Source organism: Mustelus asterias, unplaced genomic scaffold (genome assembly GCF_964213995.1).
Source record: "Mustelus asterias unplaced genomic scaffold, sMusAst1.hap1.1 HAP1_SCAFFOLD_124, whole genome shotgun sequence".
NCBI lineage: Eukaryota > Metazoa > Chordata > Chondrichthyes > Carcharhiniformes > Triakidae > Mustelus > Mustelus asterias.
Genome location: NW_027590162.1, coordinates 1,001,180 through 1,013,224, shown reverse-complemented (window position 1 = coordinate 1,013,224; position 12,045 = coordinate 1,001,180). Strand labels below are relative to the sequence as shown.

Sequence of the window (12,045 nt, the reverse complement as noted above, 5' to 3'; positions counted from 1 at the left end):
TTCAGTCGGCAGTTAGGAAGGGAAATGCAATGTCGAGAGGGGTGGAATACAAGAGCACGGATGTACTTCTGAGGCTGGCAAAGGCTCTGGTCAGACACCGTGTGGAGTATTGTGAGCAGTTTGGGCACCGTATCTAAGGAAGGATGTGCTGGCCTTGGAAAAGGTCCAGAGGAGGTTCACAAGAATGATCCATGGAACGAAGAGCTTGTTGTATGAAGAACGGTTGAGGACTTTGGGTCTGGATTCGTTGGAGTTTACAAGGATGAGGGGGGATCTTATTGAAACTTAAAGGATACTGGGGGGCCTGGAGAGAGTGGACACAGAGAGGATGTTTCCACTTGTAGGAAAAACTACAACCAGAGCACAACCTCAGACGAAAGGAACGTTCCTTTAAAACAGAGATGAGGAGGAATTTCTTCAGCCAGAGAGTGGCGAATCTATGGAAATCTTTGCTGCAAAAGGCTGTGGAGGTCAGGTCGTTGAGTGTATCTAAGACAGAGATAGATACATTCTTGATTAATAAGGGGATCAGGGGTTATGGGGAAAAGACAGGAGAATGGGAATGAGAAAAATGGCGGAACAGATTCGATGGGCTGAGTGGCCTAATTCTGCTCCTATGTCTTATGGTCTTATGGAAGAGAAATAAGGGTGGCTTTCGCACTGCTGCTGCAGAATGACAGGGACCTGGACTCAATTCAGGCCTTGGGTGACTGTACGTATTTTTCACATTTTCTCCATGTCCACGTAGCTTTCCTCTGTGTGCTCTGGTTTCCCCCCACACTCCATTGATAGGGTAAGTGGATTTACCATGCTAAATTTACCCTTATGTCTCCCAGTATGTTTAGATTAGGAGGATTAACAGGATAAATATGTGAGGTTGCGTGGATAGATCAGAGAATCAGTGCAGACTCAATGGGCCGAATGGCCACCTTTTGCAATGTAGGGATTCAATGATAGAGTTTTTTATGTTCCAGTCAAGCGTTCATCAAGAACCAGGGGGAAAATTTCAAAATAAGTGTCAAAATTGCACAGATTCAGTTCCTAATGTATACATCTTTGGAAACTAAAGGAACATTTAACATGGCCAATCCACCTAAGCTGCACATCTTTGAATCGGGGGAGTCAACCAGAGCACCCAGAGGAAACCCACGGGGGAGAATGTGCAAAATTTGCAAAGTCAGCAAAGGCCAGGAGCAAACCCGGGTCTCTGGGGCTGTGAGGCGGGAGAGTGGGATTAGGTAGCATGCAATTTCAAGAAGGCAGTGTAGACTTGATGGACCAAATAGGCTGTTACGGCATTGTAAAGATTCTGTGGTTTGGAATCTAAAACACGATCCTATTGACTGTAGCAGCAGGCTTGAGGGGCCAAGTGGTCCACTTCTGATCCGATTTATTGTGCTGCTGTGTCCAGAAAGCTGCTAATTGATTTCTCATCATTAAATCAGAATTTACTCCAGATACCGTTAATGCATCAACCCTGTGCTCAGTGACAAACACTGACTCGTGGTTAAGCAATGTCTCAATTTTAATATTCTTATCCGTGTTTCCAAAACCCTCCATGTCCTCAGCTCTTCCTACCTTTCATCACCTCCAGCGTAACAATCCTCTGAGATATCTGAGCTCCACTGATTCTGCCCTCATGGTAAGAAGTCTCACAACATCAGGTTAAAGTCCAACATGTTTATTTGGTCGCAAAAGCCACGAGCTTTCGGAGCGCTGCTCCTTCATCACGTTACCTGACTTACCTGATGAGGGAACAGCGCTCTGAAAGGTAGTGGCTTTTGCGACCAAATAAAACTGTTGGACTTTAACCTGGTGTTGTTAGACTTCTTACTTGGTTCACTCCACCAGTGATATTCGTACTTTCAGCTCTCTGGGTTTCAGCTCTGGAATACCCTCTCTAAAAGCCCCTGGCTTCCAGCTTGCTTTCCTCTCGTTCATTTCTGTCGTCTCTTCCCTTCATTTCTTTCCTCCTTCCTTTCCCGCGGGTTTCAGCTTTTGCATCCTCTGACTTTCCGCAATCCTTTTGCCGCTTTAACTGCCATCAACGAATTATAATTGTACAACTATAATTGTGTGAGCGGTTCCACTTTAAGGATTCTTTCCGCCTCCAGCTCTTTGGTTTCTCATTGGTTTCAGCTCCGGATCGAATTGAATGACGCAATGACGCTGGGCTGGGAGTGACGCTCACGAGTTTGTTTATTTGGTTTGATCGAAAAAGAGGGCAAATATCAACGATAACCCACGACCATCGGACCGGCAGTCGCGCACGAGCGGCACAGTCCGATTGGACACTGCGTTACGATTGGCTAGACAAGATGTCAATCACATTGTGGGGCTGTTGTTGTTAGCAACGCGGTCTGCGATTGGGTACAATTGGGAGCATCATTTTCAGTGGTCTCGAACTTCTGACTATGGAACCCATTGATTGGATAAAGTAGCTGTCACTCAGTGGGCGCAGAGCGGCCATTGGATAACAGCGATGCGTCAATTTCAAAGAACAAAGAACAAAGAACAATACAGCACAGGAACAGGCCCTTCGGCCCTCCAAGCCCGCGCCGCTCCCCGGTCCAGGATTGAATCCTGAATCCAGGATCCCCGCCCAATTTTCCAGCCTATCTACATACCAATATCCTATCCACCGAGCTGTCCCTCACAGCTACGATGCTTTGTTCATTACAACCTATTAACTTACCCCCACCCCCCCATTCCAGACCATGTGATCTCCAGGGAGAGGCGAAAACCCAGAGTGAAAAACCCCAGGGCCAATATGGGGAAAAAAAAATCTGGGAAATTCCTCTCCGACCCCCTGAGGCGATCGAAACGAGTCCAGGAGATCACAATGGCCCCGATCGGAAAATGCTTCCCAACCCTAGTCATTTCCACTTCCACGAACACCATATGAATCCCCTGCCCCCGAGACAGGTTCCCAACTATCCGCAGTCTCACTCTGTACTGGCACCAGCAAGATGATCGTAGAATGAAGCCTTGAAATGAGAAACCAGGAACAATTAGCCCGCGCCGCTCCCTGGTCCAAACTAGATCACTCTTTTGTATCCCTCCATTCCCACTCCGTTCATATAGCTGTCTAGATAAGTCTTAAACGTTCCCAGTGTGTCCGCCTCCACCACCTTGCCCGGCAACACATTCCAGGCCCCCACGACCCTCTATGTGAAATATGTCCTTCTGATATCTGTGTTAAACCTCCCCCCCTTCACCTTGAACCTATGACCCCTCGTGAACGTCACCACCGACCCGGGGAAAAGCTTCCCACCGTTCACCCTATCTATGCCTTTCATAATTTTATACACCTCTATTAAGTCTCCCCTCATCCTCCGTCTTTCCAAGGAGAACAACCCCAGTTTCCCCAATCTCTCCTCATAACCAAGCCCCTCCATACCAGGCAACATCCTGGTAAACCTCCTCTGTACTCTCTCCAAAGCCTCCACGTCCTTCTGGTAGTGTGGCGACCAGAACTGGACGCAGTATTCCAAATGCGGCCGAACCAACGTTCTATACATCTGCAACATCAGACCCCAACTTTTATACTCTATGCCCCGTCCTATAAAGGCAAGCATGCCATATGCCTTCTTCACCACCTTCTCCACCTGTGACGTCACCTTCAAAGATCTGTGGACTTGCACACCCAGGTCCCTCTGCGTCTCTACACCCTTTATGGTTCTTCCATTTATCGTGTAGCTCCTCCCTACATTATTCCCACCAAAATGCATCACTTCGCATTTATCAGGATTGAACTCCATCTGCCATTTCCTTGCCCAAATTTCCAGCCTATCTATATCCTTCTGTAGCCTCTGACAATGTTCCTCACTATCTGCAAGTCCTGCCAGTTTTGTGTCGTCCGCAAACTTACTGATCACCCCAGTTATTTCCGATTGGTTTTCCCAGCTGTCGGTCGCAGGCCCATCAGACACCGCGCGGAGCGGCAGCAAATGTCCCGCCAGTGGCTTCAGTCCCCGGGCCCGGATCCTGAGCCCGCGGCGGGGCACCGGATGGGTGAAAGGTTTTGGTAGCGGGAATCTCATCCTGCCCGGCTGTAAATGGGGTGGCACAGTGGTTAGCACTGCTGCCTCACAGCGTGGGGAGCGTGGGTTTCCTCCGGGTGCTCAGGTTTCCTCCCACAGTCCAGAGATGTGCGGGTTAGGTGGATTGGCCATGCTAAACTGCTCCTTCGTTTCATGGGGACCAGCTCGGGTCAGTGCTGGGGGTAGAACCCGGGTGGGATTGTAGTTGGTGCAGACTCGATGGGCAGAATGGCCTCCTCCTGCACTGTCGGATTCTATAAATCCGCAGCTTAGTGTTTCCAATGGCAGCTTCCTGTGTAAACATGTCACGCTGCAGTTCCCCGTCTCAGCAATAGCGGCACTGCCCTAAAAAGAGGGCAATAGCGGCACTGCAAACTCCCTGGAGTCAGACCAATCAGCACAGAAATTGGGATCTTCCCGTGCTTTGTGTGTTGGGCTCAGTGTCACAGCAGGTTAGAGCAGCTCACTTTGCAGAAGCCACGGTTAGATACTGGGATCTTCCTGTGCTCTGTTTTGGGATGGGGCTTGGTTACTTTGAGTGAATCTCCCTTATTGTTTGGTTCTAATTACAGCCTCTCTCTCTCTTACAGTCAGTCTGGATGTTCCTGACTGAGCAGAATGGCCTGATCTCACCACACATATTGAGAGGGAGGAGCTGCCGCTCGAGATGAAGATGATTGAGAACTCCAGCTTTCTCTCCACTCGTTTACTGAGGCCCAGCCCTTCATCCATCATTAGTTTTCCCAGGATGTCAGGTACATTAACATCTTCACCTGCTGTGCACACTGACCTGACAGTGGGAAGGTATTGGAGCATAATGGGGCAGTCAACCATGTCAAAGGTGTGGCTAGGTTGAGAAGGATGAGGAGATGAGGAGGGATTGTTCAGCTGGGTAAGACTGCACTCGGCCGGTTCCATTCTTATCTTTCTGGTCATATGCAGAGTATCACCTGCAATGGTTTCTCTTCCCATCCTGTTCTGTTACCACCGAAATCACCCAAGGATATATCCTTGGCTCCTTCCTATTTTTCATCTACACCTTACCCCTCAGTGATATTATCTGAAAGCACAGTGTTAGTTTTCACATGTCTGCTGATAACACCCAGCTGTACCTCACCATCACCTCTCACAACCAATCCCCTGTTATTAAGTTATTAGACTCCTTCTCCGACCTCGAGTACTGGCTAAGCAGAGAATTCCCCCAATTAAATATTTGGAAGACCAATGTTTCCACTACAAATTCTGTTCTCAGTCACTGAGTCCATCTCCCACTGTCAATGTCCGAGTTTGAAACAAACCCTCATAATCTTGGCACCTCATCAGACTCGGAAATAAGATTCCAACCACATATCTGTTCCTTCACCAAGCTCACCTATTTCCAGCTGTGTAACATCACACAGTGTTTGTAATACCTCAACTCACCCGTCCCTGAAACCCTCATCCATGCTTTTGTTACCTTTAGACGTGACAATTCAAACACACTCTGGCCCAGCAGAATTCCTTGCTTAGAGGACATTAGTAAACCAGATAGGGTTCAATGACAAGCGACAATTAGATTTTTGATTGCAGATTCATAGTGAATTCAAATTTCATCATCTGCCATAATATCCACATAATACTACATCTGCCATGTAGATGCCCACACACTCAGCCTGTCCAAATCACGCTGGAGGATCTCTGCATGCCCCTCAAAGCTCACCCTCCCACACAATTGTATCATCTACATATTTGGAGATAATACATTTAGCTCCCGTGTCCAAATCATTAATATATAATATGAACAGTTGGGGTCCTCGCGCAGATCCCTGCGGTACCCCACTAATCTCTGCCTTCCAGTTGGAAAAATACCCATTTATGCCATCTCTTTGCTTCCTGTCTGTTCACCAGCTTTCTATACATCACAAGGCACTACCTGCAATCCCATGTACTTTAATTTTATATAGTAGAGAGGTGGCACAGTGGTGAGCACTGCTGTCTCACAGCGCCAGGGACGCGGCTTTGACTCCTGGCTTGGGTCACTGTCACTGTGAAGTCTGCACGTACACCTATGTACGTCTGCATCTATGTGGGTTTCCTCTGGGTGCTCCAGTTTCCTCCCACAATCTGAAAGATGTGCTAGTTAGGTATATTGGTCATGCTAAATTCTCCCTGAACAGGTAGCAGAGTCTGGCGAGTGGGGGATTTTCACAATAACTTCATTGCAGTGTTAATGTAAACCTGCTTCTGACACTAAAAAACAAATTAACCTTTAAAACTTAAAAACGTCATGTGAGACCTTGTCCAAAGCCTTCTGAAAGTCTAAATAAACCACATCCACAGGTTCTTCCTGGTCAACTCTCCGAGATACATCCTCAAAGAATTCCAGTAGTATTGTCAAGCGTGATTTCCCTCCCTTAAATCCATGCTGATTATAACCCTGCTTTCCAAATGCTTGATGATGGACTCCAGCAACTGCCCGCTGACCGGCGTTCAGCTCACTGTTCATTGGTTCCCTCTTTCTTTTCTGCCTCTGTTCTTGAAGTCCAACAGGTTTATTTGGTAGCAAATACCATTTGCTTTCGGAGCGCTGCTCCTTCATCAGATGGAGTGGAAATCTGCTCTCAAACAGGGCAAACTGTGGCCTGTTTGAGAGCAGATTTCCACTCCATCTGACGAAGGAGCAGCGCTCTGAAAGCTAATGGCATTTGCTACCAAATAAACCTGTTGGACTTTAACCTGATATTGTTAAAGCTGTTACTGTGTTTACCCCAGTCCAACACCGGCATCTCCACATCATCTGTTCTTGAATACAGGGTTTAGATTAGTTACCTCTCTATCCTCTGAAGGTGCTAAGTCTGGCTGGGTTCAGTTCTACACTCACTGGTTCCTCCCTCTCTCCTGAAGATGCTGACTCTGGCTGCGTTCAGTTCTGCACTCACTGGTTTCTCTCTCTGTCTCTCTCTCTCTCCTGAAGGTGCTGACTCGGGCTGTGTTCAGTTCCACATTCATTGGTTCCTCTCTCTCTCTTGAAGGTGCTGACTCTGGCTGTGTTCAGTTCTAACTCACTGGTTCCTCTCTCTCTCTCTCTGTTGAAGGTGCTGACTCTGGCTGGGTTCAGTTCTACACTCACTGGTTCCTCTCTCTATCTCTCTCTCTACTGAAGGTGCTGATTCTGGCAGGGTTCAGTTCTAAACTCACTGGTTTCTCTCTCTCTATTGAAGGTGCTGACTCTGGCTGGGTTCAGTTCTACACTCACTGGTTCCTCTCTCTATCTCTCTCTCTACTGAAGGTGCTGATTCTGGCAGGGTTCAGTTCCACACTCACTGGTTTCTCTCTCTATTGAAGGTGCTGACTCTAGCTGGGTTCAGTTCTAACTCACTGGTTCCTCTCTCTCTATGTTGAAGGTGCTGACTCTGGCTGGGTTCAGTTCTACACTCACTGGTTCCTCTCTCTCTCTCCTGAAGGTGCTGACTCTGGCTGGGTTCTGTTCGGAAGCTGGAAATCTGAAATGAAAGCAGAAAAGCAAGCTCAGCAAATTGTGCAGCATCTGTTTAGAGAGAGAAACAGAGTTAGTGTTTCAGGTCTGTGACCTTTCATCACAACTTGAAAACATAGAAACTGGGAAGAGGAGTCGGCCATTCAGCCCTTCGAGTCTATTCCATCATTCAATGTGATCATGGCTGATCCTCTATCTCAATTCCATTTTCTCATTTTTCCCAATACCCCTTGATGCCATTAAAATCTAAATAAAACCTCTCTCTCCTTCTTGAATATATGCAGTGACTTGGTCTCCACAGCTTCTGAGGTAGAGAATTCCACAGGTTCACCACCCTATGGGTGAAGAAATCTCTCCTCCTCTCCTTCCTAAATGGTGAACCCCGTATCCTAAGACTGTGTCCTCTTGTTCTACATTCCCCAACCAAGGAAAATATCCTTCCTGCAGCTAATCTGTCCAGCCCTGTTAGAATTTTATGTTTTAATCAGATCTCCTCTCATCATGTCCTTTCTGTTTTTCACACCAAAATGTAGAACTTCACATTTAGCCGCGTTGTACTGCATCTGCCATGTGTTTGGCCACTCACTCAAGTTGTCCAAATCACCTTGAAGCCTCCATGCATTCTCCTTCAACTCACAATTCCGCCAGTTTTGTGTTGTCAGCAAATGTGGAAATGTTACGTTTGGTTCCCTCATCAGGTCGTACATGTTTGAATACGCGCTGAAAAATGGGATTAGAATAGATAGATGCTGATGGCCAGTACATACACGAGGGGCTGAATGGCCTCTATCTGTGCTGTAAAATTCTATGACTATGAACTCTAAAAGAAGTCATTCATTGGCTGTCCTTTGGGAACTCCTGACATAATGATTTGTTTGATAGAAATGAAGATCTCTTGTCTTTTCTCTGGTGTCTTACACTTTGCTCCTTGCTTCCTGACTGGAATCTCCAAACTGGGGAAATTGTGGATGTGGTGACATCACCCTGTTGGGGATGAAGCTATTGTCACAGAGTCCTGTGTTGTCAATAACCGACCCGTTAACATAGTTCCCCAGCTTCACTGGATGTTGACAGAATATTTACCATTGATTTGGTGTTCTACCTGCCAGCTGTTCATACGGAATACAGATGTTGTGAATGAGCATTGTCCACCTCCACTTACAGCAATGATAGTGACAACCTGCATCGTTTCCGGATAGGGCTGGAGTCATAGTCATACAGTCACAGAGATTTACAGCTGGAAACAGGCCGTTCAGCCCAACTCAGCAATGCCGCCCAGGCAAAATTGTAACCACCTCTGCTGCTATCTCTGACAGCTCATTCCAGACTCCACCCTCTGTGTTTCTCCCCTCTCACTTTAAACCTATGCTCTCCACTTTTAGACTCTCCTATCTTTGGGAAAAGATATTGACTATCTTGCTGATCCATGGCCCTCATTACTTTATAGACCTCTATAACATCACCCCACGCCTCCTACACTCCAGGGAAAAAGTCCCAGTCTATTCAGCCTCTCCTTATAACTCAAACAATCAAGTCCCGGTAGCATCCTAGTAAATCATTTCTGCACTCTTTCAAATTTAATAATGTTCTTTCTATAATAGGGTGACCAGAACTGCACACGGTATTCCTAGTGTGGCCTTCCCAATGTCTTGTGCACCTTCAACATGACATGCGAAATCCTATGTGAGGATAAATGGGCCAATACATTGCATTGCCATTCCTATAGTTGTTAATGAAGTGAAAAAGCCGGTGTTTAATGAAATGCCCCAGGTGGAAATCTGCTCGAATGTGGCAACGCTGCAAAATCCTCAATTATTGTTGTTTCTGCTCAACCAGCCCCAGAAGCTTGGAAGATGGAAGTCCCCGATTGTTCTGAAGTTGGAGGTGAAGAGGAGCCAAGTTTCAACAACTTGCTGACAAACATCAAAAGGCAGCTGCTTTGGAGCAAGGCGATCCTCGAACAGGCCATTCAGAGTAGCCAAGACCCTGGAACATCACCGCTGCTGGAGAACAGAGAAGGTGTGAGGCAAGGCAGGATGCTCGAGTGGTCAAAGATGGGACTGAATCATTGGTGGAGACTCCTACTCCAGTTCTGACTCCTGGCATTGATGGACGGTTTGAAGTGGAGGAAATTTGTAAGGATGGAAGTGGTGATGAGATTCACAGTTATTCCCTCAGCTGAGAGACCATTTTTAAGGCAATCTGTGCAGCGACTTCACTCTGGGGTGGGTGTCAGATCAGCTCACCAGACGGAAGGAGGACTGGAGCACAACTGAGGCCATTCAGCCCCAATACTTTCTTAAACGCTCTGCTGTGCAGTTCAAAAACTGAAAGTCCAGGATTCAAGCCATGTTACGCAGGCGACTGGGAAAAGCATCATTGGATTAATCAGATCAGTGGCCCATACTGGAAAGACTCAAAGCCCAGCAGAGAGATGTCAACATGAATTTTCACTTTTAATGTCTCTTCTTTACTCCAAACAATTTGTTGTGTTTGTATAATTATCTTAAATATTACACATTAAAACAAATACTCGGAATATTTAGCATTGCCAGAGAAGTGTAACCAGGAACAGTCCCTGTTCATTCAGTTTGGGGAACACTTCCTGACAGAGGAAGATTGGGACATGACAGCTTCTCCCTATCAGCTCCTTCCACTTCCCTCCACAATTCTGAACACCTCTATCAAATCTCCTCTCAACCTTCTCTTCACCAAAGACCCAAATTCTCCAATCTCCCGATGCAACTGAACTTCCTCATCCCTGGACCCTCGCCCAGAGATTTATTGCCACCTCTTTTATGCCTTCACCTCTTTTCTAAACAGTGCTGTCCTGCAGATAATGCAATACTCCAACTGAGGCCAAACCAGTGTTTTATACAGCTTTCCCATAACGTGCTTGGTCTTGTAAGCTGTGCCCCTATGTATAAAGCTCACAATCCCAAATACTTTAGTAACCACACTCTCAACCTGTCACCCAAACAGCAATTATTAGTGTCACATTTAATCACAAGTCCCTTGTTCCTGCATGCCTTTACAATTGTATCATTTTTTTCATATTGTCTCTCCCTTTACTTCCCACTGAAATAAATCATTTCACACTTCTCTGCTTTAAATTGGTCTTGTCTCACTGATCCACAAGCTGTCGAAGTAACTTTGAGCTTCAACACTACCCCCTCACAAAGAACAAAGAACAGTACAGCACAAGAAACAGGCCCTTTGGCCCTCCAAGCCTGTGCCGCTCCTTGGTCCAACTAGACCAATCGTTTGTATCCCTCCATTCCCAGGCTGCTCATGTGACTATCCAGGTAAGTCTTAAATGATGTCAGCGTGCCTGCCTCCACCACCCTACTTGGCAGCGCATTCCAGGCCCCCACCACCCTCTGTGTAAAAAAACATCCCTCTAATATCTGAGTTATACTTCGCACCCTCGTGAACGTCACTTCTGATCTGGGAAAAAGCTTCCCACCGTTCACCCTATCTATCCCCTTCATAATCTTGTACACCTCTAGTAGATCTCCCCTCATTCTCCGTCTTTCCAGCGAGAACAACCCCAGTTTACCCAATCTCTCCTCATAGCTAAGACCCTCCATACCAGGCAACATCCTGGTAAACCTTCTCTGCGCTCTCTCTAACGCCTCCACGTCCTTCTGGTAGTGCGGCGACCAGAACTGGACGCAGTACTCCAAATGTGGCCTAACCAGCGTTCTATACAGCTGCATCATCAGACTCCAGCTTTTATACTCTATACCCCGTCCTATAAAGGCAAGCATACCATATGCCTTCTTCACCACCTTCTCCACCTGTGTTGCCACCTTCAAGGATTTGTGGACTTGCACACCTAGGTCCCTCTGTGTTTCCATACTCCTGATGACTCTGCCATTTATTGTATAACTCCTCCCTATATTATTTCTTCCAAAATGCATCACTTTGCATTTATCCGGATTAAACTCCATCTGCCACCTCTCCGCCCAATTTTCCAGCCTATCTATATCCTGCTGTATTGCCCGACAATGCTCTTCGCTATCCGCAAGTCCAGCCATCTTCGTGTCATCCGCAAACTTGCTGCAAACATCCGCAAACAGTTCACAATGCTGTCACGTATTGTGTAATTACCACAATTTTGAATATGTGCTCTGTGCAGCATTGCCGATGTCTCTAATATGTATCAGGAAGAGCAGGATTCCTAACACCAACCCTCCTGGAATCCCACTTTAACCGACCTCCATTCCAAATAAGCACATTTCCCATTGCTGTGTTTCCTGTCACTCTGATAGATTCCTATCCATGTTGCTGCTGTCCCTTTTATTCTATCAGCTCCAAATGTAACCACAAGTTTGCTGTGTGCCCCTTTATTTATAAAATGCTTTTTGGCAGTCCATGTTCACATTAACCACATTCCCCTCATCAACCTTTTCTGTTACCCTCATTAAAATCTTAAGCAAGTAAAATATGATTCCCCTTTAATCATTATGTATGTGTTTTCCTTAATGTACATCAGCACAAGTGAGTGTTAATTTAATCTCCAGT

At 46.5% G+C, this 12,045-nt stretch overlaps 1 long non-coding RNA gene across 2 annotated transcripts; it reads left to right on the top strand.

The window, feature by feature from the left end:
* Nucleotides 1–3,922: 3,922 nt before the first annotated feature.
* On the top strand, nucleotides 3,923–10,279 carry LOC144484726 (uncharacterized). 2 transcript variants are annotated; one of them, XR_013496113.1, is made up of 3 exons: nucleotides 3,923–4,027; nucleotides 4,634–4,798; nucleotides 9,355–10,279. It is a non-coding gene; the product is annotated as an uncharacterized LOC144484726 (long non-coding RNA). The 2 variants fall into 2 exon arrangements; XR_013496114.1 differs by having other exon boundaries at nucleotides 3,926–4,021.
* The last annotated feature ends 1,766 nt before the right edge of the window (nucleotides 10,280–12,045 follow it).